Genomic DNA, 26,912 nt, shown 5'->3' on the forward strand with positions numbered 1-26,912 from the left:
GCGATCTCCGTAGCCCAACATATTTTGCCTTAACTTCATTAATAGGTTTTTATTTAAGCAACATTTTTCAATAGCGGCTATACATTAAAAATCCTTTGTTTAACCAAAAACCCAAAAATTACTTTTCTTACACTACTTGACTTCTAAACTGTATAAATCGTATTTGCACACTCTTAGCGGTAAAGTCGTTGTAAATTTTATCTCCAATCCAAATCGTCAAAATGAAAGTCGAAACAAAAAATTACTTTGGAAATTTGACCACATAGGATTATTTGGCAGCCCAAACCCATTTTTAAATGGCAGACTTTTTACTTTTTTTTTCATTTTACGCAGCACAAGTGGAAGCAATGAGGCACCCACTCCATATGCTGGCTAGGAAACAGAGCATCTGGTATTCGTATACCCCATACATGGTGACGTGGTGGAGTCCTTTATAATGGAAAAAGAGTTGGGACGCAATAGACGCATATCTTACGATGGTTCATAAATACAACTAAGTCCAAAAGGAGTTTTAGGCAGTACAGAGTTACCCAAGTGGGGATTGTGTCTGAAAAAGTGGGGTAATGCTATGATTTAGCAAATTTCAAAGTGATTCTGGATAAATCTGAATAACTATCAATTGGTCTATCTGTCTTCCGCTCTCTCTCTCTCTGTTACAAACAAATGCTCTAAGCTTTGATGCCCTGCACTACAATAGTGATAGATTATACGACAGATTTCAGGTAGGGTCGCCTCGACAGACAATGTCGCTAAACTACCTACGTCAATTTTAACTTTACGTATGTGTCCGTTTTTAATGGTGATTTGTATTATGCAAAATGCAAAATTTGCCCATGAACATTCCATTAAGGAACAGGGGCAAACTTCTCACATATCAATGAGTGCAGTCCGATTCAAGTTTAAGCTCAATGATAAGGGGCCTCCTTTCTATAGCCGAGTCCGAACGGCGTGCCGCAGTGCGACACCTCTTTGGAGAGAAGTTTTACATGGCATAGTACCTCACAAATATTGCCAGCATTAGGAGGGGAAAACCACCGCTGAAAATTTTTTCTGATGGTCTCGCCAGGATTCGAACCCAGGCGTTCAGCGTCATAGGCGGACATGCTAACCTGTGCGCTACGGTGGCCTCCAATTTGTATTATACAGCCAAGTATCTTTAATTTAAGCTCCATATTTCTATGTAATGATTAGATTTGATCACATGCACACCAATTTAACCTTTCTTAGGTGGCTAGAATATGTCGGGGCTACAGTTCATAGAATGTTATCTTGTAGCCTTGAAATTAAATCTACATCCTAATTTGGAATTTTTTTGTGTCATCATCGCTTTCTATTTCTTAGTGATTTCATGTTTGTCTAACAAGTGTCGGGCTTATTGATCGAAGTTCTTGCAATGGAAAAGGAATGCCAGAGGATACCACACACCAGCAACTTTCTTAACACTTTTGAAGCTTCCACCACACTGATCTTAGCCCTAACAAGCAAATAAAAACTTTAAGTTATTTTGTTTCATTCTAGTCTTCTACCAAAAAACATGGCTAGATCACCTTTAAATGCCTAGATCTAATATATATAACACATGACTATATGTTTTATGAAAGATCAATATTTCAAGTTGGTAATAATGATCAACAAGATGTTCACTTCTTATCTTTTAATTATACACATAGTTGCACTTGATTGTATTATCACCTCTTAAAACACCTTTTTTCACGTCACGCCACCTCTAAAGTGCTACAAAAACAGAGTAATCTTATCATGTTTAAAATGAAAGATTAGAATACAAAAAGAAATTGAGAGTGCCACTATATAAGCGAACAACAATTCGAGAAAAACGAGTGATATGATAAGAGTTTCTACTTAAGAACAATCAAGGTCAGGGTCAAAAGGTAAAGTTATATTTGGCAGACAGGCAGGCAATATCAATGAGGTATATTTATTTCAATTCAAAGGTGTTAAGTGGAACCATACTTGACATGAATATTGAAATTGCAATGAGAGTTGCAACATCCAGATATTCCAGAGAGATCAGTACCAGACTATGATACCACTTGGCATATATGATATGAAGACAAAGCAGATCTTAGATAAATATTTTCAGGACAAGCCATTAGTTTCCTCATGTTATTGGGTTGCCCAAAAAGTAATCAAATATACTTTTTTTACACTTTTTTTCTAAAGCAAGCTAAAAGTAACAGCTGATAACTGACAGAAGAAAGAATGCAATTACAGAGTCACAAACTGTGAAAAAATTTGTCAACGCCGACTATATGAAAAATCCGCAATTAATTTTTGGGCAACCCAATACATATCAGAAATGCGTGAAAAGTCCATGGTAATGTTTGAGTGGTAGTCCCATGATTATTCCATATGATTTGCAAATCATTTTTTGTCAAAAATTTTTATCTGGAAAATGAGGGGTCGAGGTGGCGTATGACATATGTGAGCATAATTATCGAAAATTAATCATACACACTAATGTACCACTGTGGTACAGGGTATTATAGATTTGTGCATTTGTTTGCAACGCTAAGAAGGAGAAGGGCTAGACCCATCGATAAGTATACCGATCGGCTAAGAATCACTTCCTGATTCGATTAAGCTATGTCCGTCTGTCCGTCCGTCCGTCTGTCTGTCTGTCAATGTATTCTTGTAATCAAGGTACAGGTCGCGTTTTCACAAAATTTTGCACAAGTCTCTTTTTTGTAGAGACTCTGTAGAAGCCACAATTTTGGTTCGATCCTTACAAAATTTGGCACAGAGTGTTTTGTTTAACGTAACGTGCAAAATTTCATTGAAATCGGTCTATATTAAGATATAGCTCCCATATATATCTTTCATCCGATTTGACCTATAAAGGCTGTAGCAGGCATAATTTTTGTCCGATCTTTACCAAATTTGGCACGAAGTGCTTTTTGTGACGTCCTAGTATGTGTGCAAAATTTCATTAATATCGGTCCAGATTTAGATATAGCTCCCATATATATCTTTCATCCGATATGGCCTTTTAAAGCTATAGGAGCCACAATTTTGGTCCGATCTTCACCAAATTTACCATGATATGTTTCGTGTGACGTCTTAATACATGTGCAAAATTACATCTTAATCGGTTCAGATTTAAATATATAGCTCCCATATAAGACTTTCATCCGATTTGACCTATAAAGGCTGTAGAAGGCACAATTTGGTCCGATCTTTACTAAATTTGGCACAAAGTGTTTTTTTTTGACGTCCTGGTATGTGTGCAAAATTTCATCAGAATCGTTTCAGATTTAGAAATAGCTCCCATATATAACTTTCATCCGATTTGACCTATAAAGGCTGTAGAAGGCACAATTTTGATCCGATCTTTACCAAATTTGGCACGAAGTGCTTTTTTTTACGTCCTAGTATGTGTGCAAAATTTCATCAGAATCGGTTCAGATTTAGATATAGCTCCCATATATAACTTTCATCCGATTTGACCTATAAAGGCTGTAGAAGGCACAATTTTGATCCGATCTTTACCAAATTTGGCACGAAATGCTTTTTTTGACGTCCTAGTATGTGTGCAAAATTTCATCAGAATCGGATCAGATTTATACATAGCTCCCATATATATCTTTCATCCGATATGCGCTTTTAAAGCCGTAGTAGCCACAATTTTGGTCCCATCCTTACAAAATTTTGCATGGGGATGTTTTATTCATCAGATTTAGATAAAACTCCCATGTTTATCATTTACGCGTTTCGACTTTTAAGGCTGTAGAAGCCACAATTTTCGTACAATCGTAAGAAAATCCTAGAAGGTTCTATTCGATATTTCAATAGGTATGCAAAATTAAAGTCTGACTAAATTTGAATATAAGTGCTATATATTAAAAGTATTACGTAGACTCGGTGGTGTAGGGTATTATATAGTCGTCTCCACCCTACTTTTGCCTTTCCTTACTGTTACACTTTCGTTAATGTTCCACTGAACCCTAATCGTGGGCATACCACTTGCGACTTGTACAGATGGCGTAATTCTATTTAAAGTACTGTCAATACGCAATTTTGACAAAGTCCGATATAGGTTTTTTATATTTTTCAAAGATATATTCACCATAAATATAACAAAAAACGATTTGTATCAATCTTCTTTGGGAATTCATATCGGGAAACAACTTTAAAAAATTTTTACTACCCAGAAAACAAAAATCTGGATAAAAATCGTACACCATGGTCCCAAGCTTTAGCTGAAAAACATGAGCTGTTGGAGAAAACCTGCTGCCGTAATTGGAAATAACTTCCCAATTTGAGAAATGAACTCACAGGTGAGACAAGTAGTGTTGACCACTATAATACATACGATTGTACCTATAATAGCGAATCTCAGATCGTACAACTATTTGCGTATTCAATTATAATCTAGGATAACTTTCACTTAATCACCAAACCCAAATCGTAAAATATTCCCATATCCCCTTCAGCACAAAAAGTGCCACAGTAACATTTCAATCAGTTGCCAGCTATTAAAGATAATAAAACATTACATTACGAGTTAATAAAACGTGCCGGCAATAACTTTAAATGCCCCCAAAAGGGAATCTCTACATAAAAAGAAGATTCTAGTGAAAGGAAAACATGAAAACCCAAGCGTTTCTCTTTCTTAAACATGTGCACCCATTGTTAGCTTATGTACAAGAATGTTTCTCTAATTGTATACAATCGTCGTTAACATAACAGATCCCTTCATTTGTTTTCCTCTTACTCGAAATTGATTTATACTCGTACTCACGCACCAGTGTGTACGTGCGTACAGGCGTTTATTCATTTCCGTTTCCGTTTAATCCACTAAACACATAGAAAACATTGTGTGTGTATATAAATTTTCCATCTTGATTGGAGGGGATGGCTGATGGTGTTTCTTATTCTAGCCTAAGGTTTATTACTTTCCTCTCAGACGTTCATATACCCAGCAATCTATTCACACCAAACTTTGAGTTTGTGTGTGCCTGTGTGTGTTGTCAATGTGTGCCTTGGTAAAAGTTTCTTTTTTCGCATTTTTCTTTTTTTCCCAACAACAGCAGTTTCTTAAAGAAGGATGGATACATTTTTATGTTGAATTTTATGTGTATTTAGCCCAAAATACACTTTAACTTTCTTAATAAAGGCAAAATTGTAGGAAATAAAAGTTTTTCGTTCTACCCTCGATGCTGGAAAATGGTTATGCTTGCTGAGACTTTGTGCTTGGCACACTCGAGAAAGGACTCTTTAAAATACTATCTAGGTAATGATGACATTTTAATCGATAAAACTTGAAAAGAGAAATATTTTTTAACACATTTTCTTAGCCAACTTCACGGCAGGAAGATGGGTCGTAAAACAAATGATAAGTTTGCCAGCGGATTCGTAGTTAGCCGGAGACTTAAAGTCCTTGTATTCAGGTTTCTCCTGGATAAACTGGAGGAGATCTACAATCAGCATAAAATTCAACATTCTAGGACATGCCCCTTCGTAGAAGACCAAAGAGGACCGACCTGCTACGGCTATACCATTCAAACACTTCTAGAAATTTTTAAAACGAAAACAGAAAGTGAGAAAATCATTGGTAAGACTCTAGGTTAATGACTGTCGTAATAAAGTTTGCCACGCACAGCAATATGAAATTGAGCTAAATGGGTTTTAAGTCCCCATATAGAGATCTCCGATAATGATTGAGACCTAGACTTAGCCGCGACAAAAAACGGGGTAGTTAGCACCAGATTCTAAAATCGTGAAATTCACAAAGCCACAAATGGCCTTGAATCCAAAACAAGAGAAGGAAAGGCCATGGATGTTTCTATGCACACTTTAAAAAACTATTCGACTCCAGCTACGAAAATCAAATTCAAACTTGGCCATGAACATTCCATTAAGGCAAGCTTCTCAAATATTAATGAGTGCGGTCTGACTCAAGTTGTTTGGGCTAAATGATAAGAGATCTCCTTTTTAAAGCCGAGCCCGAACGGTTTGCCGCAGTGCGACACCTTTTTGGGGAGAAGTGAAAACATGGCATAATACCTCACAAATGAGTTCAAGGGACGTAAATAGGAAGTTAGAAAATCATAGGTGCCGACCTAGGCCAATGAAAGTCGGAAAAGACTTTGACACACAAAACAATCAAAAAACTAAGATAAGAGTTATTTGATTACCGTAACATAAAATAGCGGTTGCCAAATCTAAAAATGAGGAATCAATTGCATGACACTGTCGTTAGTGGAAAGCAATCATCATAAGAAAGGTTCACATCCGTATATTTAATTTGAGAAGCAAACGATATGCTGTTGTTGAAAATTTGGAAAGCTGTTTATTTTTCTACTCAACAGACCAAACTCACATAGTCCATCCGCTAAGTTCAATTTTAGCATACTCTTTCCAACATTTTTGCCGGTATCTCACGAATAAATGCTTCAATGTTGTCTTCCAATGCGTTAATTGTAGTGGGCTGCTCTGTAAAGACATGAGCTTTAACATATCCCCATAAAAAATAGTCTAAAGGCGTTTAATCGCACAATAAAATGTTCACCCAACTCGTCTCTCAACAAGTCCATTGTTACGCTTGCGGTGTGACATGTGGCACCGTCTTGTTGAAACCACATGCCATGCAAGTTAAGCTCTTGTATTTTGCGCAACAAAAGTTGGATATCATCTCATGGAAGCGCTCACCATTCACAGCTACGTTACGATTACGCATCATCTTTGAAGAAGTACGGTCCAATTATGCCGCCAGCCCATAAACCGCAACAAACTGTGAATTTTTCTGTATGCATTAGTAGCTCTTGAAATGCTTCTGGCTGATCTTCACTCCAAAATCTTCAATTCTGCTTATTTATGTACCCATTGAGGCAAAAATTAGATTCGTCGCTCAATGGAAAAAGCGCGCGATGAACTTTCTTAATAGAACACGCATTTTGAAAATAAAGTTCATAAAATTTTCCAGCGTTGTACGTTTTTGAGACGATTCATGGTTAAATTATAGACCAAACTGAAGATGTTTGACAGTGAAACAAAACACTAAACAAGTTTGAGCTGTTTAAACCAGTGTTGCCAAAAAGAAATAGCTAAAAAATCACCCCTTTATATGGCACTCGATTCAGAGATGCCGCTTTCAGGCCTTAAGTTGCTGGTTGAAGCCACTTCTGCAGGGAAGAAGAGCGTCATTGTAGGAAGTGATGCTAATTTCCCCATGAACATTCCTTTAAGAAACTGGGGCAAGCTTTTCACATATCAATAAGTGCCTCCTTTTTATAGCCGAATACAAACGGCATGCCGCAGTGAGGCACATCCTTGGAGAGAAGTTTTTGCGTGGCTGCCATACCATTTTTCAAATGTCATAGCTCCGCACAAATGTCGGCAGCATTAGGAGGGGATTGCAACCGCTGAAAAATTTTTTCTGATGTTCTCGCCGGGATTCGAATACACACGTTCAGCGTCATAGGTGGACATGCTAACCTCTACTCTAGGGTGGCATCCTCTGCTAATGCACATCACCAGATATGGGGAAGATATCCGAACTTTCCCATATCTGGTGATATGCATTAGCAGAGGAGGAGGGATGGGCTGCTTATCGAATATTTTATAAGTTGCAATCTGGCGATTTTTATAAAGGGAATAAACCGACTTTATTACCGGGAACAGACAGGATACCTTTGTATTGGAGGATATAAGCGGAAGGATAAGATGGCCACAGCTTCTCTTATCATCGTCATATTAGTTTCAGCCTTGGAGAAAATATTGCAGAAGTGCTCTCTCTGCTAAACAGATGAAAGGCAGATTGGGATAAATTTCGGCACACATTCTGCACGACTATCCCTTCTAGATCAGAAAGGGAAGTGGAAACTGCGGAGAACATCGACATAATGATCAAGCGGATCACGAAGGCCCTGAATGGCTCGCTTGTGTAACCATGTCTTAGGCCTAAACCAAGGGGCAAACAGCGACCCCAGAACTGGTTGTTCTAAAACAGGGCTGAGGAGTCGACCGGAGTCGAGTTTTTAAAGCCGGAGTCGAATTATTGAGCCAGAATCTGACTTCGGTTTGGAGTTGAGCACGGTTACTGGGGAAATTGTTTCTGAGTCGAAAATCGTTTGAACTAGAAGGGGCAAGAAAGGCAATTCTAACCCTATACACCAGCAAAATAGTCATTGGTAAAATTGGGGGTTTAAACCGCCAACAACTCGATTCAAGGACTCAAAGATAGATAGATGTGAGGCTATCGAGGACATAGGGCAGCCACTTTGCCAATTGGTTATGGAAAATTGCTAGAAAAGGATATGGCCCGTTCGCGTGTTCGTGGTGGCCACTGTCCACTGTCTACGGAAACAGCCCTTTACGTATAATCGCCTACATTGAGGGTTCTCCCGCTGCTAAGGAATATACAATGGTAGCATTTTTTACATTAAAGGTGCTTGCAATATGGTAAAACCGACGTCAATCATGAGCAGCTGGAGTTATTAAGCATCATAACGTACTTATTAAAAGATGCATGACGGCAGGCTTGTGATCTGTAGATCTAAAAAAATGGGTCAGCAGTTATGAACACTTCGAAATTATGTAGCCTCATCTAGACTTGAAGACAGGGCTGCGGTGTTTAGCTCTCGACACCGATCCCGGGTCTGAATCTAAGTTGGAGTCGAAGAGCAGTTCGGAGTCGGGGCAAGCGTGCCAAACTCCGAACCAGAGTTCGACTTCGGTTCAATAGTCCGACTCAGACCTCGAACCCGGCCTTTCCGCAGCCCTGCTTGAACAGATCTATTGCTCTGCTGTAACTGGCTAAAACAGACGTCTCAGTCATTATGCCCCCCAGGTCACCGTTTGATGGAAAAATAGGCTGATAGACTTATGGTTGCAAGTAATGTCTTCTGCAGAAGCTGTGAAGACGCCGAGGAAGAAGAGACTACAGAACATCTGTTGTGTATGTATCCCGCACTGGCAATCAGAAGCAGTTCCACTTTAGGTTCTCATTTCTTTGAGAAGTTGCTAGATTTAAGTGGCTAGACTGCCACTTAAACCTAATTTACGGACACGACCATACATTTCAAATTTTGATCACTGATTCATTCTTATTTTACTTTGCAGATGACTGTCCAATTATTATTTTTGAAAAATACTTTTTTTGAACTTTATATTTACCTAAATAAAACTAAACATTTAAAGACGCTCCTAGTACAACTATTTTGAGTGTTGAAATAATGTAAACTGTTGTCTTATCTCTTCTTTTAAATTTTTTTCTTTAATAAGAAGACGCAATGTCAAAGATCTACACAGATAAAAATAATTTAAAAAAAACAACAACTTTGGTCGAAAAAGCGACTACGAAAGTTGTTAATTTTCCTGCAACAATTTATTTTGAATCTTGAAACCAAAGTTCAAATTTGTTGTTGACAGGTACTCTTTTCAAGCCAACATATAACAACAACAACAACAATATATCCATAAACAAGACAAAAAATCATCTAACAAACCACCACATTTGCTTTGCTTCGGGTGGTGGTGTTTTTATTTTCTTTGTTCGGCTGGCGCTGCATTGACTCATTAGTTTTACTGCTGCTCTCGGGGTTTTCTCTGTCACTCTTTCCACTACTATTAACCTTAGTTTTTAGGAGTTATTTTTTTTTCTGTGTATTAACCTAACATTTAAAATAAAAAAATCCTTAGTATCAAGTAAAATATATTTCACCAAAGGAAATTATTTCTTAATGAGTTGGAAAAGGTTTCGTCTTTTAATTAAATTTGCTTATATTTGGCTCGTATCTTTAAGTTTAGGAAAACATTCTTTCAGTGTATATACGGAAATGACTGTACCTCCATCGTTCGGAGTTGGGTATAATAATAGCTCTGATGTAATCTCTGATACCGGTGTTGTTTGCCCAGCTGTGTTATAGTAAGGCAGCAGGAACTTATGGTTTACCATATGGGCCATCAAAAGTCTCTATGAGTCAAATCTATGAGGCTGTCTGTTAATTTTAGCAATCCCGCGCCCTTATCAAGAAATAACATTTCATTTTAATTAAAGAAAAAAATCTATTAAATTCAATGATAAAAACGAATCTTAACACAAAATCTCAAGCACAGATCCTTCCTATTTTATTTTTTTCCTTATTAAAGAAGAACTAAAATCAACTGAAGCCTTAAGAGTGGCATTCATTTGAAGTAAACATCCCAGTGGCGCTCATTACTAAGTCCATAAGACTCTTGTGCACACAAATGGTCTTTACAAAATAGAAAGCCAACAACATTCGCACACACACACACATACAACAAGCATACACAATACCCCTACACATCCCGGCACGGTTCGAATGGCTGCTTGAGTGACCGACCACAATTTGTTGGTCCGTTTGCTAACAAGCTGGTTGTATGTGTGTTCAACGGTTGGCTTCCTTCTTTTTCAGTTCTTGCTTCCTCTTTGATCATAGACTTGGCTTGTTTGCCTGTTTAAGGTAAACATCCTTATGGACTTTGCCATCATCGTCATCATCATGGGCAAGATGTGATTGTGGGTGAGAGTAAGGCAATGTAGGCAGGCTATAGAAGTGTATGTATGATTGTATGTACTGTAGTTTAGTGTACATAGTATCGATTTGATTCGATTGAATTACTGATTTGTTTGCTTTCCTTGCTACTGGTAAACATGTCCTCTGCATGTGGGGATTCCACACAGCTTTGAGTACATGTGTAGGTATGTACGTGTATTTCTGTTGCAGTGTTTCAGTTTATATGGATTTTGGATATTAAGGTAGATATAATAGGAATAGTAAATTGTTGCAAAATATACTTTCAACGGTATGTTTTAGTAAATCTGAAAGGTATTTGAGAGTAGAGCATGTCGAAATGTTTGAGGGGCCGTCCCACTCCTTAAGCAAAACTTATATACAGACCATGGCAAAGTTGGCAGAAGAAGGCGCAGCGAAGGCTTTGGAGAGTAAAAGAAGGCGCCGGGTCTTCATATTTAGATATTTTATTATAAGATATTTATTTTAGATATTTAAGGTATGAAACCCTCAAAAACTCCCAGACGTCCACGATGAATATTATCCACATTGGACAATAATTTATGATAGTTTCCACATAGACAGTTTTCTCCATTTGAAGATTCTTGAAATTTTCTCACCACATTCAGTTTCCATAGAAAATGGTGTCAAAGTTATTATTTACTGCAAATGATGATGGTTATAGCGAACATTTTTTACGGTTTTCCTTAATGTCTATCACTTTAGTGCAAATGTTCTTAATATCCTACACCACTACTGTGGTACAGGGTATTATAACTTAGTGCATTTGTTTGTAACATCCAGAAGGAAGTGAGATAGACCCATTGATAAGTGTTACCTATCGACTCAGAATCACTTTCTGATTCGATTTAGCTATGTCCGTCTGTCCAAGTTAATTTGTGTACGCAATTTTCGTCCGATCGTCTTAAAATTTGGTACAACCATGTTTTTTTGGCCTAGAGAAGAAGCCTTTTGAAAATGGAAACAAGTAAAAAGGCGTTAAGTTCGGCCGGGCCAAACTTTGCATATCCGCCACCTCGGGTATATATGTCAACCACCTTTCGTCAAAATCCGGTGGAAAATTCATAATTTATGCCCCCATAGCAGCTATATCGAAATATGGCCCGATTTGGACAAAATTCGATACGGATATTAGTGGTCTAGTAAGTACAAGTCATTTTTAAATTTTGTAGAAGCAAATATTGGTCTTTTTGGTAACCATATGCACATATAGACAGAACTGAACCATATGCGATAAGGATGACAAAAAGCCTTACATAAGTCTCTGGGTCAAATTTCAGCGAAATCGGATTATAAATCTGCCTTTTATGGGGCAAAGACTTTAAATCGAGAGATAAGTTTATATGGCAGCTATATCCAAATCTGAACCGATCTGAGCCAAATTGAAGAGGAATGTTGAAGACCCTAACACAACTCACTGTCCCAAATTTTGGCGAAAATGGCCGTTGGGCCTTTTATGGGCCCAAAACCTTATATAGAGAGATCGGTCTATATGACAGCTATATCCAAATCTGGACCGATCTGAGCCAAACTGAAAAGGAATGTTTAAGGGCCTAACACAACTCACGGTCCCAAATTTCGGCGAAATCGGACAATAAATGAGCCTTTTATGGGCCCAAAACCTTATATCGAGAGATCGGTCTAAATGACAGCTATATCCGAATCTGGATCGATCTGTGCCAAATTGAAGAAGGATGTTCAAGGGCCCAACAAAACTCACTGTCCCAAATTTCGGCGAAATCGGACATTAAATGCGTCTTTTATGGATTCAAGACCTTATATCGAGAGATCGGTCTATATGGCAGCTATATCCAAATCGGGACCGATCTGAGCCAAACTGAAGAGGAATGTTGAAGGGCCTAACATATCTCATTGTCCCAAATTTCGGCGAAATCGGACAATAAATGCTCCTTTTATGGGCCTAAGACCCTAAATCGGTGGATCCGTCTATATGGGAGCTATATGAAGATATAGTCCGATATAGCCCATCTTCGAACTTAACCTGCTTATGGACGAAAAAGGAATCTATGCAAAGTTTCAGCTCAATATCTCTATTTTTAAAGACTGTAGCGTAATTTCAACAGACAGACGGACGGACAGATGGAAGGACATGGCTAGATCGTCTTAGATTTTTACGCTGATCAAGAATATATATAAATATATATATATATATATATATATATAGGGTCGGCAATGGATATTTCGATGTGTTGCAAACGAAATGACAAAATGATATAATAATCGGTTCAGATTTGGATATATCTCCCATATAGATGTTCGTCCGATTTGGACTAATATTGTAATATTGTCGTCATTTGTTAACAGATTCTCTTGAAATTTTACACGATGGGTTTTCTCTTGACTCTTGACATTACTGGTGAATTTCATAGAAATCGGTTCTGATTTTGATATAGCTCCCATATATATATATAGCCCGATTTTCACTCCTAGAACCACTGCAAGCGCATTTATAGACCAATATTACCAAAATTTTCCACAAAGCTTTCCTCAACGATTACCAAGTTTGGTCGACTTCGGTTCAGATTTAGATATAGCTCCCATATATATGTTCTTCCGATTTTGGAAAAAAATTTTGCAATAAAATGTTCATTTGTTAACCGATTCTCTCGGAACTTGGCACGAAGGGTTTTCTCTTGACTCTTGACATTACTGGTGAATTTCATAGAAATCGGTTCAGATTTTGATATAACTCTCATATAGATATATCGCCCGATTTTCACTCCTACAACCACTGCAAGCGCATTTATTGACCAATCTTGGCAAAATTTTGCATTACGCTTTCCTCGACGACTACCACAATATCTACAAAGTTTGGTCGAAATCGGTTTAGATTTAGATATGGCTCCCATGTATATGTTCATCCGATTTTTAGAAATATTGCAATAAAGTGCTCGTTTGTTAAACGATTCCCTCAAAGTTTGGCAGGAAGGATTTTCTTATGACTCTTAATATTATTTGCGAATTTCATAGAAATCAGTTCAGATTAAGATATAGCTGCCAAATATGTATTTCTCCTGATTTTCACTTCTAGAGCCTTTGCAAGCGCATTTATTGACTAAACTTGCCAAAATTGGATATTTCAATATTGTTGTCATTTGTCAACCGTAGTTATTACAGTTTTAACAAATTTGCTCGTTTTATTTTATAAGCCATCTGAAAACATCCCCCGAAGTTCACCAAATTGGTTCAAAATTGGATAAAGCCCCCACATTGTAGTTAAAGGGTAGATTTAGAGTATTTTATAGCCGTTACCGCCCGACTTTTGCCTTTCCTTACTGGTTTTAGTATGCCTGTGTGTGTACCTTCTCATGTAGTTCTGTGTTAATGTGTGTATGTATGTGTATATGCTCTAAGTAGACTATTTGAATTCCATAAAATCTATGTACTTCCCTGTATTTGTTTATATTCTTTCTTTTTGTATTTCTCCATTGGTTACTTCCTTCGTTTATATTGAATTCCAAGCCACATGGATCATTTAATCCTTTTTACGGTTGATTGAACAGATACCCAAAAACATGCTGCTGTCAGCGTAGTCAAATGTTTCATTTTATATTGTTAATTAACTTAATAAATCGAGCAGTGAATGGCATTATTGCTAATTGGATTCTTAGTTAAAGTTATATTTAATTCAGACATTTTTTAAAAATCGTGTTATAGATTCATTTACATTTTTTCTGAATGAATAGTTTGATAGGAGGCAGGATTTAAAGTTTCTCGTGTCAACGTATTATTGAAATCATAAGTTGAAAACAACTTTGCAGAAATGTTTTTAAAAGTTATTTAAAAATTGAAGAAATTTTTATAAAATATTGTTTAGCCATAATTAAGTCTGAACCAAAATTACTGAAGTTCACATATATAATGTTAGGCTCAAAATTCTGTAAGAATGAATATCACTACACCTTTGAAAGGTATCTCCCACAAAAAAAAACAAAATAGTTATAACCGATAGCTAACATAGACTTATCATTTGGGTATCATTGGGTAACAATCGCGTCACCATAGGATCAGGGGTATTCTAATCTAGTCATAGTAACACCTCAAATGTTAACCTGAGACCCTGTAAAGTATACAAGAGTTGCCTCTTAAATATCGGGATTGTACAACCCTTGCGTTGCAATCTGCCAACCGACAGCTCTATCGTAAAGCTTGACATTTTTGAGGTTACACGTACTCAGAACGTTTTGACATACGGGCGCTATTTGTGTTGTTTACAGCAACTTAAGAGATTCATCTGTCCCAAAAAATGGAATTAAACCGTAAACATTTTTGTGCGAATATTTTTTACAACTTTTAACGTGAATTAACTCAACAACAGTGCATCGATAAACTTAATTTAATTTTGGCCATAAAGCACCATCAAGGACCAGTGTTTATCGATGGTATGGTGAATTCAACCGAGGTCGTAGTTCAGTCCAAGACGAATTTCGTAAAGGTCGTTATTTGCAAGAACGTCATGTGACCTATCGCGAGATTCAGACAACTTTAGGCATTAGTGGGATCATCAAACCGTCAAAAAAAAAAAATTTTCGCGTTGGATCCCATACAATTTGTCAATCGGTCAAAAAAGACTCGTGTCGATTGGTCGAAAGAAATGCTCCAAAAATACGAAACAAATGCATTTTTGAGCGCTCAAAACATCGATTTGATGAGTCATCCGCCGTATAGTCCTAACTTGGCACCGAATGCCTTTTTTTATTCCCGTACATAAAAAATTAAATGAGAGGTCAACGTTTTTTGACACCTAAAGAAGCGGTTGATGCATGTTTTGGAGATACCTCAATCAGAATGGCAAAAGTGCTTCGACAATTGGTTCAAACGCATGCAAAAGTATATAGAACTTATTGGAGAGTATTTAGAAAAAAAATAAAGCAATTTTTGATGATTAATACTTGTTTTTGTGTTCTCTAATTCCGAATTATAAAAGACAACCATCGTATGTATTCTTGATTGTCTTGACATTCTGAGCCAATCTGCCATGTCCGTCCGTCCATCTGTCGAAATCACGATAGCGTTCGAACAAATAAGGTGTAGGTCGTTGGGGATAGCGAGTAGGCCATATCAGCTTAGATTTGGATATAACCCCCTTAAAAACCGATCCCCAGTTTTGACTTCATGAGAGCCCGGAGACCACAATTTTTCCTTCAATATCAGTGCCGAGTATGATCCGATTCTATCTATAAACTGATATAGCCCCTTTTAAAATCGATCGATTTGACTTAAGGTTAGCATGAGGTTAGCATGTCCGCCTATGACGCTGAACGCCTGGGTTCGAATCCTGGCGAGACCACCAGAAAAAATTTCCAGCGGTGGCTTTCCCCTCCTAATGCTGGCAACATTTGTGAGTTACTATGCCATGTAAAACTTCTCTCCAAGGAGGTATCGCACTGCGTCACGCCGTTCGGACTCGGCTATAAAAAGGAGGCCCCTTATCATTGAGCTTAAACTTGAATTGGACTGCACTCATTGATAGGTGAGAAGTTTGCCCCTGTTCCTTAGTGGAATGTTCATGGGCAAAAATTTGCAAATTTAATTAGAACTCGATCGTCGCCCGTTTGCTTTATAGCGGTACATACACATACACATGCATATCATATTTTATTTTATTTTAATTTTTTATTTTATTTATTTTTTTATTTAATTTTATTTTATTTTAATTTTTTTTATTTTTTTTATTTTATTATATTTTTTTATTTTATTTCACTTTATTTTATTTTATTTTATTTTATTATATTTTTTTTATTTTATTTTACTTTATTTTATTTTATTTTATTTTATTTTATTTTATTTTATTTTATTTTATTTTATTTTATTTTATTTTATTTTATTTTATTTTATTTTATTTTATTTTATTTTATTTTATTTTATTTTATTTTATTTTATTTTATTTTATTTTATTTTATTTTATTTTATTTTATTTTATTTTATTTTATTTTATTTTATTTTATTTAATTTTATTTAATTTTATTTTATTTTATTTTATTTAATTTTATTTTATTTTATTTTATTTTATTTTATTTTATTTTATTTTATTTTATTTTATTTTATTTTATTTTATTTTATTTTATTTTATTTTATTTTATTTTATTTTATTTTATTTTATTTTATTTTATTTTATTTTATTTTATTTTATTTTATTTTATTTTATTTTATTTTATTTTAATTTATTTTATTTTATTTTATTTTATTTTATTTTATTTTATTTTATGTTATTTTATTTTATTTTATTTTATTTTATTTTATTTTATTTTATTTTATTTCATTTTATTTTATTTTACTTTTTTATATTTAATTTAATTAAATTTTATTTTACTTTAATTTTATTTTATTCAAAATTTTTACATTCTAATCATGTTTTATTCATTCTGTACTAATTGATTTCCCAAATTTCCACCACAACTTTAACGCACTTTTATCCACATAATCAATAAACAGCAGTAAAATTACCATATTCATGGCCATAACATTTTCCTTCATTAAATAACCATTCTCCAAGACACCCGCAAAATTCAATCAACATCAAACACGTTAAATTTCTGCCTTGTGCCCCACTGGTATTTATTAAAATTCGAAGAGAATTTCAGAGCAATTCCATGGGGGAATTTCTGGCAAAGCGCAACAGTGCTAACATTCAAGACTTTCCTATTTGATAAATCACTCCATGGCCTGACAAAAAGACATTTCCGCAATTGCTCACGTTTGCCGTTGCCATTGTTGCGACACAGTCGCATACTTACACCCACACCAGCGAACATAGTTGGAAAATGACTTTGAAATACCAGGACCACGTTCAACAACGACACAACAATCTCAGCACGAAGAAACGAACACAGACAACATTCATCACCGTGGCCAACTGGTGCGACGAGTCGTTCTAATGTTGAGTATGAGCAATGGCATAACTCATACGCCACACAAACGAAGAAAACTGCCTCAAGAGGGTTAACGACTGATGCTCTGTTCTACCAACGAAATTAGCATAATTCCATGTTTGGCACACACACTCGCACTCAGCGACAGTCAAAACAATTCGAGCAGAATTTTTCCTCATTAAGCTTTTTTGAATATTATGATGAATACAAGGAACGGGGAACGCAGATGGTGACAACAACAGCGGTTGGAAATTACCAAACTCTGGGCATAAATTAAAATATATGTGAAGAGTTTCAAAGATTGCTAATGTCAAGATTAAAAGTGACAACTTAATGGCATGAAAAAGCAAAAATGAAAATTGATTTATTACGAAAATATGGAGATTGGGTGGCCACCGTAGCGTAGAGGTTAACATGTCCCCCTATATTTTAGCTAAATTGGACAAAAATTGTGAATTTTATGGTATCAAGAAATCAAATCGGGGCATCGGTTTTTATTAGCACAATAAATACTCATATTAATGAACTTACATATATATGGGCGGGATTTGGTGTGGGTGTTGAAATGTGTCTTCAAATCCCAAATTAATATTTGGACTTCTAGATGCTTAAGAAGTGAAATCAGAGGATTGGTTTATATGGGATCTATATACATATATACTGGTTTATATGGATCTATCTGGTCTGCATTTAGGGTAGTTATTAGAAGAGAAAAGTGTACATCTCGGACCAAATTTTACCAAAATCAGACAACAACTAAGGCTCTTGACGTCGAATAGCAGGATTTTAATGGGGGCTATAACCAAATCTGAACTGATATGGTCGATTTGTTATCTCCAATAGTTATCCAAAATTTCAAGTGAATATCTTTACTGTCTCAGACAGGTAAAGAGAAAGATGGACGGACGGAATAGACAGATAAAGAAACATACAGATGGGCGGACAGACAGATAGAGGGATAGACAGACGGATACACTGACAAACCGACAGACAGACGGACACACAGACAGACAGGATAATGGGCAGACAGATAAATACACGGACGACAGACGGACAGAGACACGGACAGACAGACAGACAGACGGACAGACAGACAGACAGACAGACGGACAGACAGACGGACAGACAGACGGACAGACAGACAGACAGACAGACAGACGGACGGACAGACAGACGGATAGAAAGACAGACAGACGGACAGACAGACGGACAGACAGACGGACAGACAGACGGGCAGACAGACGGACAGCCAGAAGGACAGACAGACGGACAGATAAACGGACGGACAAACGGACGGACAGACAGACAGACGGACAGACAGACGGACAGACAAACGGACGGACAAACGGACAGACAAACGGACGGACAAACGGACGGACAAACAGACGGACAGACAGACAGACAGACGGACGGACAGACAGACGGATAGACAGACAGACAGACGGACAGACAGACGGACAGACAGACGGGCAGACAGACGGACAGCCAGACGGACAGACAGACAGACGGACAGACAAACGGACGGACAAACGGACGGACAAACAGACGGACAAACAGACGGACAGACAGACAGACGGACAGACAGACGGACGGACAGACGGACGGACAGACGGACGGACAGACGGACGGACGGACAGACAGACAGACGGATAGGCAGGCAGTCGGACAGACAGACAGAAAGACGTACAGACAGACAGTCAGACAGAAAGACGGACAGACAGACAGACGGACAGACAGACAGACAGACGGACAGACAGACAGACAGTCAGACGGACAGACAGACAGACGGACGGACAGACAGACGGACAGACAGACCGACGGATATGACAGACGGACAGACAGACGGACAAACAGACAGACGAACAGACATACGGATATTATTATATTATCCCCCATACTAAGGTGATGGGTACAATAAAAATAAATAAATTTTGGATATACCATTTTATTCTGTCGGAATTCCAATGGCGTTACCATCATCTGTGTTTAGCAAACAATGCCCCCTTAAGAGATACCTAATTTTAAAATATGTCAATATTTCATATTGAACCTGAGTAGGCCATTCATTCATGTTCAAAACGGTCGTTTGATTTAGCACGTCTTTTTACCAAATCTCCAATTTCCCTACCTGCCAATCATCCGTAAATATTTTATGAGATGCCAAAGCAACATAAAAAAGCTTCTAAATAAAAAACGATGTGTCAACATCCTAGAGAGGGCGGAAAGAAGAAGGAAAATCTAAGAATCTTAGAATCATTGGAGAAAACAAGGTACATCAATAAAATGATATCATTGGAGGTACCAACACCCACCCCTCCAAGAAATGTGTGCGTCTATCATTGTGTGCAACACTTGGCACACGTTGACACAAAAGAATCCCAGCAAGACAGACATTCCTCATAGATAAAAACAAAAAGAAGTCCAAAGAAAACAAAATTGATGGAATTTTAGTCTATATTTGTTTTGCCTCAGATTGTCTTGTTTTGCGGTAACATTTCTCTTTGGCCAAAGAATCCAATTAATTACGAAAATGTACATTTTATCGCTAATGAAATTCGGCCGAGTCTCTTTGTCCAAAAGAAAGCACAAACGAAACTATTGAAAGATATTTATGATATAGGGATTTCATAGTCTGATGTTAAATAGGAGATTCTTGAATATAGACAAAAAAAATTTTATAGCCACCACCATAGTCATTCCGTTTGTAACACTTCGAATTGATCTGAGGCCCTATAAAGTATATATGTTCTTGATTGCCTCGAGATTCTAAGTCGTCCTGCCGTCCGTCTGTCGAAATCCCGAACGTTCGAACGAATGAAGATATCCGCTGAAAATTTGGCACAGAAACTTTTATTGATTACAAATAGGCCATATGGGTAGAGATTTACGTAAGGCTACCATGTAAACCAATCTCCTCATTTGATTTCTTGAGCCCCCATGAGCCGTAATTTTAATCCGATCAAGCTGAAATTTTGCACTTAGTGTTTCACGGCGCTTCAAAAGTCCACTTACTGCCCAATACTTAATCGGATCCAAAGGATGGCTTGTTTGTGCTTCACAGCTGCACTGAAGGCGACACCATCTGAGGCACTGAATTTAGTGCTACATCTTATGCTTCTGGACATTGTGGCTACCCAAATTGCAGCGACCACTGCCGTGAGATTAAGGAAGCTTTCTCATTGGTCATGTGGCGGCTATAGACACTGTGTTATCCTTGATACAATATCCGATGTTCCAGGCAGTGTGGATTACACCCTACCTGAGCCGCTTTTTGATAAAAAGTACTGTACCAGTTACAACCAATTGGAACTACGATATTCCTGTTAACAGAAGTAACATAGACTTCTATATAGATCGTTTCAAACTAAACAACAAGGTGGGCTGTGGGGTGTACTCTACAGATCTAGAACTGGTCATGTCAATAGGTTACCCGAACACTGCAGTGTGTATCAAGCGGAGATCCTTGCAATTAAGGACGACGATTGGCATAAATATCTTCTCAGACATCCACGCAGCCATTAAATCCCTGGAGAACATATTTCTGAACACAAAAACCGCCCTCAACTGTCGCAGATCTCTCAACGAGATGGCTGAACAGTTCAAAATTCACCTGTTCTGGGTACCGGGCCACAGAGATATAAGGGGACTTTAAAGCGGACGAGCTTGCGAGACTAGGAACTACCCTACACATTTCAGGGATACTAGAATCTGTGGGTATCCCTCTAGCGACATGTTAGCTAAGTTTTCAGGGCCAGGCACGAAGGACAACGAATGATAGATGGTCACAAAGGGGAAGCTGTGAGCATTCCAAAACTATGTGGCCTAATCTAGACTTGAAGAGGTCTACTGCTTTGTTGTCATTGGCTAGAACAGACGTCTTAGTCACTGTCTAATCGGAAAACATGCTGACAGACTGAAGGTTGCCAGCAACAACTTTTGCAGAAGCTGTGAGGACATCGAAGAAAAAGAGACTATGGAACACCTTCTGTGTATGTGTGACGCATTAGCAGTCAGAAAGAGTTCCACTTTAGGTTCTCATTTCTTTGAGAATCTGTCTGTCCAAATGTAGGATTTTAATAAATCTTCTGATCGACCAATATAAACTGTCAAAGTGTACTTGTATGCCAATTTTTAGAGCTTTAGCTCACTCCATAAAGAAAGTACCATTTTGTACGCTTGAGTACCTAAATGTACGAATAAAAAATATCTTCTAGTCGCCCATTATATACTTTCAAGGTACCAATTACACGTACCAATTAATACGTTTTCTTCCACATGTTGCAATTTTTGTCAAGACTGCTATAATGTTTGTCAAATAGCGTTATTCTAGCTGCCCCGTTCGCTGTAGGCGAAGATAAGCTATTTCGTACTATTTTCCACTTTTTGGTACCAAAATATACTAGTTTTAATAGATCATTTCGTCACCCAATATATATTTCATTCTTGTGCCTATATGCCAAATTTCAGACCTGTAGCTCCATCTGCATAGAAAGTACCAAGTGGTACCAAAATGTACGAATTGTAAAAAGATCACCTATCATATTTTCCAAGTTGTTATTGTTGTTGTAGCAGTGTGTTGTACACTGAGGCGGCAGCTTTTGCCGATGAAGGAATCCATCGGGTCAATCCGGTACGTACAACCGGTGGCCATGGGATTGGTTGTTGTATATTTTCCTAGTTGTTCCTGCTTGCCAAATTTCTATCTCTAAAGAAAGTACCAAATTGTACCAATTTTGGTACCACAATGTCAAATTTTGAGTAGATCATCGATCACCCATAATATATTTCGTAGTTGTACCTACATGCCAAATTTCAGACCTTTAGCTCCATCTGTAAAGAAAGTTCCAAATGGTACCAATTGCGGTACTAAACGTACGTTTTCTTCCGTTACCAGTACATATTTTTTCTTTTTAGTACTTTTTAGTACCTAAACGTAAGAATATCACCAAATCCAGCCTTATCCCATGCCTATGACCCAAGACCAACATTCTTCCAAAATTTCATGATAATAGTCAGTCAGTCAGCAATCAGTCAGTCACGCAACTCTTTTATATAATCCCCAGAATATTCTAAATACTTAATAATCGATCTAAAAATCTAGATTTAATCCTTAAATTGCCATTGAAAAGAGATAATAAAATATATATTAAAATTTTAAATTGTTCCAAACACTTATTAAACACTAAAAAAAATTGTTATCGTTGAGTTCAAAATTTAATTTTAACTTAATATTTTGCCTGAAATGAGCACGCTTGCTGCAGTTATATAATATATAATCTATAATTTGTCAATATCTTTAACATTATACAGGCTACAGATAAGATAGGAGCCAGTGCAACAAACATTTTGATAACAATTTATAAAGAACCAAGGAGATTATAGATGCATGTTGAATGCTTGGAATTAAATTCTTAAGTTTTCTTCAAGTTAAAATTTTCCAAAGAACTTTTCGACATGCATAGCAAAGTTCGTGTGTGGACATTTTATTGGACAAAACATTCAAATAAAAACATTCTTGCAATAAGTAGTCCAAATATTTTTCTTCTTCCGTCCCTAAGCACTGGGGATTCAGTAGTAGCATGCCTTGAAATAAGTAAGTCTAATTATTGGCTGGCTTCCCTATATATGGCACACGATTCGGAGATGCCGCCTTCAAGCCTTAAGTTGCAGAAGAAAGGCGGATTGGGATAGATTTCGACACACATTCTGCACGACTATCCTTCCTAGACCAGAAAGGGAAGTGGAAACTGCGGAGGATATAGACATAGTGGTCAAGCGGATCACGAAGGCCCTGAATTACTCGATTGTGCTAGAAGGTTCTAATGCCGAGCTCTAAAGGGGCAAAAGGCTAACAGCGGCCGCCAGTCCACCATGGCCCAGAACTGGTTGGTCTAAGGAAGGACTGCGGAAAACTCATCAACAGAGCAAGAGCCACAAGGGCAGCACACGATTGGAATGTCTATAAGGCTGAGCTAAGAAAATACAAGGTCAAGCTGAGAAAGGCTCAGAAAAAATCCTGGGTAGAATTCTGCAGCTCCGTGGAGGATACATCCGAAGCCTCTAGACTAAGGAAGATCCTCTCCTCGAGACCTATTACAATGGGATATATTCAAAAGTCAGAATGCATGGACAATTTGTAGTGGGGAAACACTATAACTACTCGTTGACACACATTTCCCGGGAAACTCTCCAACGAACAACGTGGCTCTAGAAGATATTGTCACTGGTATGCATTCGTCAGAGGTTATTGGGGAAATTGTGTCAGAGCCGAAAATCCTTTGGGCGATAAAAAGTTTCGACTCCTTTAAGTCGCCAGGCCCTGATGATGTATCACCGGTTGAATTACAAGCCGTGTCCAACAGATTGGCTCCTTGCCCGAGGGAGATATACTCAGCCTGTATTAGCATGTCATATAACCTGTGGGATGGATGGGATGGTCATTTTCATTCCAAAAGCAGGCAAACCGTACCATGTGAAAGCGAAAATTTTTGCCTATAAGTCTGTCATCCTTCATACTGAAGACTCTTGAGAGGTTGATAGACACATATCTTAGGGCAAAGGTCCCTGGAGATCGCCTGTCTCGGCAACAGCATGCATATAGTAAGGGCAAGACCAATGAAACAGCCCTGCGCTACCTAGTCGGCTACATAGAGAGTTCTTTCACTGTGAAGGAATATACAATGGTAGCATTTCTTGAAATTGAAGGTGCTTTCAATAATGTAAAACCGACTGGAGTTTCTGGGCATCAACACTACCGTAAGAATGTTAATTAATAACTTACTAACTAAAAGACGCATTACGACAGGCTTAGGACATGTAGATCTAAAAAGATGAGTCTGCTGAGGAACAGGAGGTGTACTGTCTTCTCTACTTTGGAACATAACCTTAAACAATATATTATTGTCCTAGGAAGAAAAAGGTATAAAAGTGGTCGCGTATGCTGATGACGTGGCCATTGCCGTTAGGGGAAAGGTTTTCTATGTGCCATAGCAAAGTGGGCTACCGAAAGTGGTCTAGGCCGTTAATCCGTACAAGACAGAAATAGTTCTTTTCAGGAGGAGATACAAGTTCCATTTAACGGAAAGCGCAAAATACTCGGGTGTTTTGCTGGACAGGTAATTTAACTTCAAATCCAACATTTTGGAGGGGGCAAGAAAGGCAACTCTTGCTCTATACACCTGCCATAGAGCCATTGGCAAAAGTTTGGGTGTTTAAACCGTGTGTCATGCACTGGGTATAGACTGGAGTTGTCAGACCTATAATGCTATATGGTGTTGTGGTCTGGTGGACGGCGCTTCAAAAGTCCACCTACTGTTCAATACTCAACCGAATCCAAAGAATTGCTTGTTTGAGCATCGCATATGTCCGATGTTCTAGGCAGTGTGGATTACAACCTTACACAAAACGTTCGATTTGAGTTCGCTATATGTATGCGGAATTTCTTCAAAATCGTATTTGAATATAGCTGCTAAAAATATCTCTCATGCGATATGGCGTTTTGAGTCATAAGTATAGACAGAATTTTGGAACGATCTTTATAGCAGGAGTATTTTATTTCTAGCCACACTAGAAACGTATGCTGAAGGCGTGTCCCTCTGTTGTGTGGCAATTTCTTTTCAATAATCAATTAAATTACCATACCACTGAGGCGTAAGTCAGTCCATTTGCGCTTCTGAAGAGCCAATCAATATCTGTGAGTCTTTCAATCGAAAGTTTTTCTTGCAACGGAAAAAGAAAGCAAGGACACCACACTAGAGCAGGCAAAATGTTGATAGCACTGTCGATATTTTACTTTTTTTTATACCCTCCACCATAGGATGGGTGTATACTAATTTCGTCATTCTGTTTGTAACTCCTCGAAATATTCGTCTAAGACCCCATAAAGTATATATTTTCTTGATCGACATGACATTTCATGTCGATCTAGCCATGTCCGTCCATCCGTCTGTTTGTCGAAAGCATGCTAACTTTTGAAAGAGTAAAGCTAGCAGCTGGAAATTTTGCACAAATACATCTTATTAGTGTAGGTCGGTTGGAATTGTAAATTTTGCACGTGGAGTTTTGGTGACACTTCCAACAACTGCGCGAAGTATGGTTTAAATCGGTTCATAACCTGTTATAGCCGCCATATAAACCGATCTCTTGATTAGATTTCTTGAGCTTCTAGAGGTCGCAATTTTTATGTAATTTGGTTGAAATTTTGCACAGGCCGTTTTAGTTTGACTTTCAACCATTGTGCCAAGTATGGTCTATATCGGTTGATAACCTGATATAACTGCCATATAAACCGGGAGCCCAATTTTTACCCGATTTGCCTGAAATTTTGAAGGTACTATTTTGCAATGACTTCTAACCGCCCTTATCATACGGTCCATATCGGTTAATAACTTGACCAATATATATATATTGAAAAAATTATTGCAAGAACTTCGGGCGCCCCGGTAGCCGAGTTGGTAGCGTGCTTGGATTACCAGTGCAGGGGTCTTGGGTTCGATTCCCGTCAGAAGGCTTGGCCTGTCGCTAGTGTGGTATCACAATGGACTTAAAATTGTCTAAGTGAGTCTGTAAAGGATTGCCACTCTTGCCTAACATAACCTATTCAAAGAACTTGAAATTTGCGATCCATGGTGGAGGGTACATAAGATTCGGCACGGCTACAACTTACCACGCTTTTACTTGTTTTTTTTTTTTTCTAAATATCGGCAAAGTTCAATTTTTTGCACAAAAATAAGCGATCCAACACTAAGGATACATTCAGTCAAGACACCTTTATAGGCCGCAATTCTCATCCGACTACGAAAACAATACGATTAAACATTTTCCGCTCTTTTGCTCTTTTTCACCCTAGAAGTCCCGTTACAATGCATGTGTTCTGTTGTAATAATGAACTTATTTCTACGCTGGTCTTTTTTAAGTTAAAGTCCATATATAAACCGATCTTACCATTACTTGAAAAACTAACTAACCTACTGTCTGAAAAACTAACTCCAGCTTACTGTCTGAATCGATTTAAAATCGCTCCAATATAGACCAATCTTCCGTTCTACTTCGAAGGAGCAGAGAAGTCATATTTTTCATCCAATTTCATTGAATTTCGATACATTTCAATGCATTGTTCATAGAAGATAATTTTTGATATAACCACTACAGAGACCAACTTCTCAATTTGACATTAATTCATGTTCTATGAAACTCGGTACTGTGTGCTAATTTGGAGCTAATCTTTTTATACCGCTTTCATGTAAACCAACCCCCAAAAAAATTCAAAATCAAAATTTAATGCCGCTTTTACCTGTTTTGAAGAAATTTCCCTATGGACATGCCTAGCAGAACTAAACTACGGTTAGATAGTTGGTGGTATTAATTTTGGTTGTTTTTTTTTGAAAATTTGCCAATTATTTTAGACTACATGGAGAAAAACTGCCACACGTACAAACGGCATCAATATTTTTAATTCCTTTTCCTCACTGACGCTCCTCCAATCTTTGATCTTTGTTTTCAA

At 37.5% G+C, this 26,912-nt stretch overlaps 1 protein-coding gene across 1 annotated transcript in view; it reads right to left on the bottom strand.

Moving 5' to 3' along the window:
• LOC106084825 (arylalkylamine N-acetyltransferase 1) overlaps window positions 1-26,912 on the bottom strand; it is a 133,909-nt gene that overhangs the window by 106,001 nt on the left and 996 nt on the right. The gene's annotated exons all lie outside the window — the stretch shown is intronic.

Source organism: Stomoxys calcitrans, chromosome 2 (assembly GCF_963082655.1).
Source record: "Stomoxys calcitrans chromosome 2, idStoCalc2.1, whole genome shotgun sequence".
NCBI lineage: Eukaryota > Metazoa > Arthropoda > Insecta > Diptera > Muscidae > Stomoxys > Stomoxys calcitrans.